The following is a 7,170-nucleotide window of genomic DNA, read 5'->3' on the forward strand; positions in this document are numbered from 1 at the left end:
AGAAGCCCAGAGGCCCGGGACTCGAGCACCTCTGCTTCCAAATTCCTCTCCGGAAGGAAGCGATCAGAGGGAGCAGGTGCTTATGGCCAGGGCAAGCCCTGCCGCCCAGCTGCGGGTCTCTCTTTTCTTGAAGGTTCTTTGAAAAAGGACGAGGCTTAAAGGGCACAATAATTTTTTGAAGCAACTGCCACCTGATACCATCTGTTACTTTTTGGGGGGTCCCTCTTAGTGGGAGGCCACGTCATGGAAGAGGTTGACCATGCCATACAGCGGGTTACTGGGAAGTCAGCAGCCAAACGGAGCCAGATCCACCACTCACCATCTCATACCCATCCAGGAGGCAGCAAACAGTGCCTGTGCAGTGCACATGTGGCCTGACTTGCTGGATGAAATAGCAGATGGCTTGAGCTTGTAACCTTGACTGAGCTGACAGGCATCAGAAATTCATGGTCAAAGCCCTACACTGTCTCTGGTCAAACCTTCTAGGCAGAAAACAGGAAGCCCAGGCCATTTTTGTTACCTTAGGCAAAATCAATAAAGTTGTGCTTACTGATGCAAACACTCCCAACATTTTGAACCCGATCAGATGTCATGTTTTGAAGTTATCACATTGCAGATAGATAAACAGAGAAAGGACACCAAAGCTACAGCTGCCTAAAGTTGGCAAAACAAAGCAACAAGAAATATACCACATGACCTTTTCATTGACCTAGTCAAGAATAAACAATGGGGTCTGGCCATGTTTTGATTTTGTTACAATATCTGTTTGTTGATTCCCTTTATATTCCTTGCTCCATCTTTGAGAAGTTTGCAGACAATTGAAGAGATCATCCCAGCGTTCTCTTAGTGTTTGTACAGGAGCATGGGACAAAGGTTGCTTCTGCACAGACAGGCAGCACAAGGTACAGAGTTATTTCAGTGTTAATAGGCATATTTCTGTAAATTTCCATCTCAGTAATGAAGGAGACTGCAGATTTTGCTTTCTCTCATTTTTAGTCTTTTTTTTTTTTTTGACCTGACAGAGGAAATGAATCCATAATACTGTGCTGTAATGTGACATGCAGAGCTGTCAAACTGTGACACTTGGGATGAGTGAGACATTTAAACGTCAGAAATTCAATTTTTAATGGCACACTGGCAACACAGACCTAACACTTCATCACAAGGATGACACCTTCTAAAAGCCATTTTAAAATAAATCAGAGTGAGGATGTGCTCCTTTGAAAAAGGAATACATTTAAACAAGTTTCAGGAATGAGGAAACTGTATAACGGTTTCATTATTAAATCAATAAAATTGAGAAGGTTTTGGTGAGAAGAGATGTGGAGATGCAGTTCAAACCCACCTAGTCTGGAGCTGCTAAAGCGACCTTCATCAACTACTTGTTGTGCAAACTACACTCCTCTTACTTCTAAAAGCAATTCAGTTTGCAAAAGCCCTCAGAGATGACCACGTTTAGACTGTTACCTACAGCTTGTTGGCATTCCCAGGTGGAGAATGGCACTGCACTTACCATGGCACAGGCTCCTGGTCTACAGCCACCCCCAGAGAGGTCCCCAGAAGAACATGGCAGATGTGTCCTGTCACTCCTCCTGACAGCAATTCCTCTTCCACCACCTGGGGAGACAAGGAGGTGGCCTTAGTGCCCAGACCACAAGTGGGCTGTCACCAAGTACAGCTGTAGCTCTGCTGAGCAGATTTAGGAGTGAAGCTTGTGAGGCTGTTGTGGACACCCTGATGGATCCAGCATGGTGAGCTGCTCCCGGGGTTCAGCACTACACTGGCTACTTTATGATAGCAAATTGAATCATGGCTTCAAACTGGGCAAGTGAATGTTTGATATTTAAAATCTAATACAATTTATTGTTGAAGGGATTACTACCCTTATTGCCTTGGACATTAGGACAATAATTCAGTAATATTGATGAATACACAAGGAAACTAATTTGTTAAAGAAAAAAAAGTCAGTCCAACAATTGCCAGGATGATAAAGAACAGAAACAATACTCCAGCTTCAGCCCAAGTTCTGTGGTGCCTAAACACCTCCATAGAGCAGAGAAACCACTTATTGCAGTCCTGTAGTTTCTGGGCTTTTTTCTTGATGTATTTGCAGTACTAAATCAACTAGCAATTAAGTCAGACTGGCTTATTTTCTCTCACATGAATGGGTTTTAATTAAACTTCTACTTAGACAGCAAATCAGGAAACAAATACGTTCTGTTTCAGATTGCAATGCCAAAGTCTTCACACTTTGTGAAGAAATGGCTGTCAAAAAAGATGAAGAACAACTGAGTGACTGTTTCTTGCTTCAGTGTTAGAATTTAGGCTAGCCAACAACAAAATCATTCCTGAGGAGTTTTGGTTTTATATTTAGAGCAATCTGAACATGTAATTTGAAGATATACCTTTGTTTCATTTAGAAGTCTCAATTTCTCCACCCACCCCAAGCAGCTGGTATTATTTATGGACAAGGATATAGACCTGGCTTATACAAACACCATCTGGTGGAAACAGGACCTGTGGTAGCCAGAGAGGGTGCAAAAGCAGAGCTGCACTGTTGAACACAATACAGATGTAATTAAGGTATTTCTGGGTTTCTCAATCAGCGTACCAGTATTTTTCTGCTCTACCCTACTGTGTCCCTTTTGTCTAAAGGAAGTCAGAAAAACAGAGTGGGTGAAACTATTTGTATCTCAAATACCTCTTTTGGGCAGAGTAGCTGTGCCAAAACTCGTATGGATACACCTCTGAAATGGGCAGTGGATACAGCAACTCCAACAACACTCCAGCCAAGAACCCTTCATTCGTGGTGCTTCTAATCCATGAATATTTCTTATGCTCCTTAGTGAGCTCCAGACTCTAAGCACTGTCACACACATGAAGCAACTGAATCACATCATTCTATCACATTCCTTCCATCTATTCACATCACTTCCAATGATTCCTTTCAAGATCAACTGCAAAGTCTACCTCAAAATTATTTCAATACGATTGATAAGTTCTTTTATGTTTATTTTTCTCTCAGATGTCCCACTACCATTTAGCAGGGATAACTATGGTTCCTCATATAAATTCAGTATTGATTGAGAGAGCCTACTCCTCTGTACCCTTTGCCTCCTGTTCCAGTAAATGCCTCTTCCTATTTCTTGTGTGCTTTAGAAATCACTTTTGGAAATAAAACAAGGATCGGAAAGGAACTTCCACTAAGTTATTTTTCAGCTCAGACTTCCACTTAGGAAATGTGAACTTCATTTTCTGACACATACAGTAAAAGCTCCAGCCTCAGGTGTCCTATTTTAATTGCCTGCTATTTTCATTACTGACCATGATGGCAGCAAATGCTCTTCAGGAGATACTTGTATTTTAATTTATCTGCAAACATAAATCACACATTACAGCACTTTTTTCCTCTAGGTTAATTGAATCAATTCTCTAAATGTCTCCATGCCTGACCATTGAAAGAGGCTCACTGTTTGAAACCTCTTTAAGAATTATGGCCCTCGGTGTGTGTGCAGGATGGTATCAGTCCTTGCTCCAGACAAAGGTATTTTATACATATAAGGTAAAAAGGTATTGTTATACACACAAGCAACATTATCTGTGAAGCAACACCCACAATACTGTGGTGATTCTGTAAAATATTATTTCAGAATTTTTTCAAATATCCCAGGAAATTAATTTTAATATTATAAATCTTATATATAGACTAATTATTAAATTATTATTAATATTTTAAGTTCTAAAGAAACCAAATAAAATCTACTTTTACTTCCCTTATTTCTACATTAATTTTAATGTTAAAAAAACCCAAACAGAAATGTTGATGTCAAGAATGACCATTTTGTTACTGAAAATCCAGAAGTGGCTAATGAACAAAACTTGATTTAACTTTTTTTTTACTGAAAATGAGTCAAATGGATAGCTTTTAGTAAAATGAGTCAAACAGATCAGATTTTACATGTGATATTGGCCATTTTGTACCCAGTAGAACTGTTAATTGCTGGTAAATTAACAGTTGATAAATTTAAAAAATTTGCAACAAGAAGAAGCCTAAAGGTCAGGATAATTTATTCAAGCAATTGCCACCTGATACAGTTGGTAAATTTACCAACTGTTGGTAAATTTACGGTAAATTTAATCCAAAACTGAGACTCAAATTTAAGGATTTAAACAAGCCACAAATAATCCAATGAGAGTGATAATGCAGAAAATGCTTGAAAAGACTCAGTGTTTGACTCACTTTATAACTGGGCCAGTTTCAAAAATTCGTGTTATAGTTTAAGGCACCAGCTGAAATGTCCCTGTCCCTCACTGCACTGCTGTGGCAGTCACGGAGTGACCTCAGGACAGTGCTGTGAAGAACATGTGCTGGCAATTGTGAGGTTATAGGGAGTGTGCTCTTGGTTGTAGATTTTATTCTGATTTAAAATATATAAAAAACCATCCTATTTTGAATTTCATTTCAATTTACCTGTTTGAATTTATTATTTGTAAAACACATCAAGCCTCAAATGGTTTGACCTTCTGCTAATGTATATCACCTAATGAATGGATGCAATTAACTAATTCATATTGGAATATTGCACTTTCCAGGTCGCATTCATCATCACTAAAAGTGTGATCTAGTTTGCAAGTTTAAATTTTTTATTATTACCCTTTAAACTGAAGAAATAAGTCTTATATTTAATTACCTGAACTTACATATTCAATTAATAGCTTCATTACCTCAATGAACATAGATATCACAAAGAAGTAACAAGAGTTTGCTGCTGGATCTGCTCTTAAGTACATCTTATGAAGGGTCAGCTGTGAACCTCAGAACATATTTTTTTTTTAATAAGAAGTCTTGATTGTGGAGTTTCAAAGGAACTGGGCCTGGCAATCTAATATTCTCATACAGGAGCCTGAGATAAATTTATCATCTGTACTGTTAATATTTAATACATAAAAGGAATCCCAGAAGCAAAACTTATGTTTCTGGAAAGACAGAGGATTTAAATGTTCAAATGTGAGTAATCCTGAATGAAAGGGAATGAAAAGAATGAAAACCAGGCAGGCTGGCAGCTCACCTACTAAAGGGTGAGGGATGAGTGGAGCGTGGAGGTAAAACAAACACTTGTGGGGGAGAGGGGACAAAGCACCAGGAAGAGCAGCTCTTTCAGGATATAATTGTCCAACAGATTGTGGCTGTGTGGCATCCTTGGAGGGCCACCAGAGTGGGAGACGGGTGAAGGCAGGTGGGCTGGGGAGTCAGACACAGGAAACACTGTCACTTTCCCCATGCAAATCAGGTTTCAGAGCCATGAATCCACTGTCCTAGTTAGCTCCACCTGTTTGCCAAACATGCAACTTTGCTTTCATGTGTCAGTAGAGTCAAATCTGTCACTACCATTGGCTTTCATGTTGCATTTCTTTTATCCATTAGGTAGGCTCAGATCTCCTGCTCTTCCCAATCCTACAGGTAACCTTAATAAATCCCAGGGTGTCTATTGCTATAGGGAATCTGTGCCCCGTAGAAAGATGAAAGGTTTTGATAATGTAACCCATTCAGGTTAAGAAAACACAGAGTTTAGATCCCTGCAAAGCCCACTGGATATACTTTGAGGTTTTCTTCATGCTGCATACATATATTTGCCAAGATATCTTTTGTTTTTAATAGCAAAGCTATTTGAGAAAAGGGAATATGCAGAAAAAAAGAGCAGGGAATTGGCTGCAACAAAGCATTTGTCTGTACTAAATTGTTCTATACCTTAAAAGCACAATTCAGAAATTCTCAGGGCCTATTTTATACATAGACATGTCTGTACAACAAATTTTAAAATTTACTATCATCAGTTATATAGCTATATATAATATGTGTAGTGACATCAGTTATGCACTGAGGCCTAATGGTGTGCCCAGGCAGACAAGAACACAGCAAAGTCTCGGAATTGTGCTTTATAGAAAGCCCAATCTAATTCTCCCTGAAATCACAGAATCACAGAATGTGCCGAGTTGGAAGGGACCCACAAGGATCATCGAGTCCAACTCCTGGCCCTGCACAGGATCATCCCCAGAGTCACACCGTGTGCCTGAGAGTGTTGTCCAAACACCTCTTGAACTCTCTCAGCCTTGGTGCTGTGCCCACTGCCCTGGGGAGCCTGTTCAGTGCCCGACCACCCTCTGGGTGAAGTACCTTTTTCTAATATCCAACCTAAACCTCCCCTCACACAACTTCAGGCCATTCCCTCAGGTCCTGTGACTGGTCACCAAAGAGAAGAGAACAGTGCCTGCCTCTCCTCTCCCTCTCCAGGCTGAACAGACTCAGTTCCCTCAGCCACTCCTCAATGGCTTCCCCTCAAGGCCCTTCACCATTTTCGTTGCCCTCCTTTGGACGCTCTATAATGGCTTAATATCTTTCCTACATTGTGGTGCCCAAAACTGCCCCAATATTCCAGGTGAGGCTGCCCCAGTGCAGAGCAGAGCAGGACAGTCCCCTCCCTCTCCTGGCTGGTGATGCTGGGCCTGATGCCCCCAGGACACGGTTGGCCCTCCTGGCTGCCAGGGCACTGCTGACTCATATCCAACCAGCCATCGACCAGGACACCCAGGGCCCTTTCCCAGCACTGCTTTCCAGCTTATCATTCCCAGTCTGTCTGTACAACTGGGGTTGCCCCATCTCAAGATGCTGCAGAATCCAGCACCTTCCCTTGTTGAACTCCCTGTGGTTGGTAACTGCCCAGCCCTCTAATTTGTTGAGGTCTCTCTGCAGGGCTTCCCTGCCTTCCAGGGACTCAACAGCTCCTCCCAGTTTTGGGTCACCTGCAGACTTCCTCAGTGTCTCTTCCAGTCACACATCCAAGATGTTTTAGAGCATAGGGACCAAGATGGAGCCCTGTGGAACCCCACTAGTGACAGGTCACCAGTCTGATGTGACCCCAGTCACTGTCACCGTCTGTGCTTGACCCACGAGCCAATTGCTCACTCACCCCAGGATGTGTTTATCCAGCTGTGGGCTGGACATTTTGTCCAGAAGGATCCTGTGAGAGGCAGTATGGAAAGCTTTACTGAAATCCAGAAAGATTACATCAATTGGCTTCCCTTGATCAGCTAAGGTGGGTTACCTTGTCAGAGAAGGAAATCAGGTTTGATAAGCAGGACTTTCCTCTCCTGAAACCGCGCTGCCTGTGA

Source organism: Manacus vitellinus, unplaced genomic scaffold, assembly GCF_001715985.3.
Source record: "Manacus vitellinus isolate BGI_N305 unplaced genomic scaffold, ASM171598v3 scaffold_16_pilon, whole genome shotgun sequence".
NCBI lineage: Eukaryota > Metazoa > Chordata > Aves > Passeriformes > Pipridae > Manacus > Manacus vitellinus.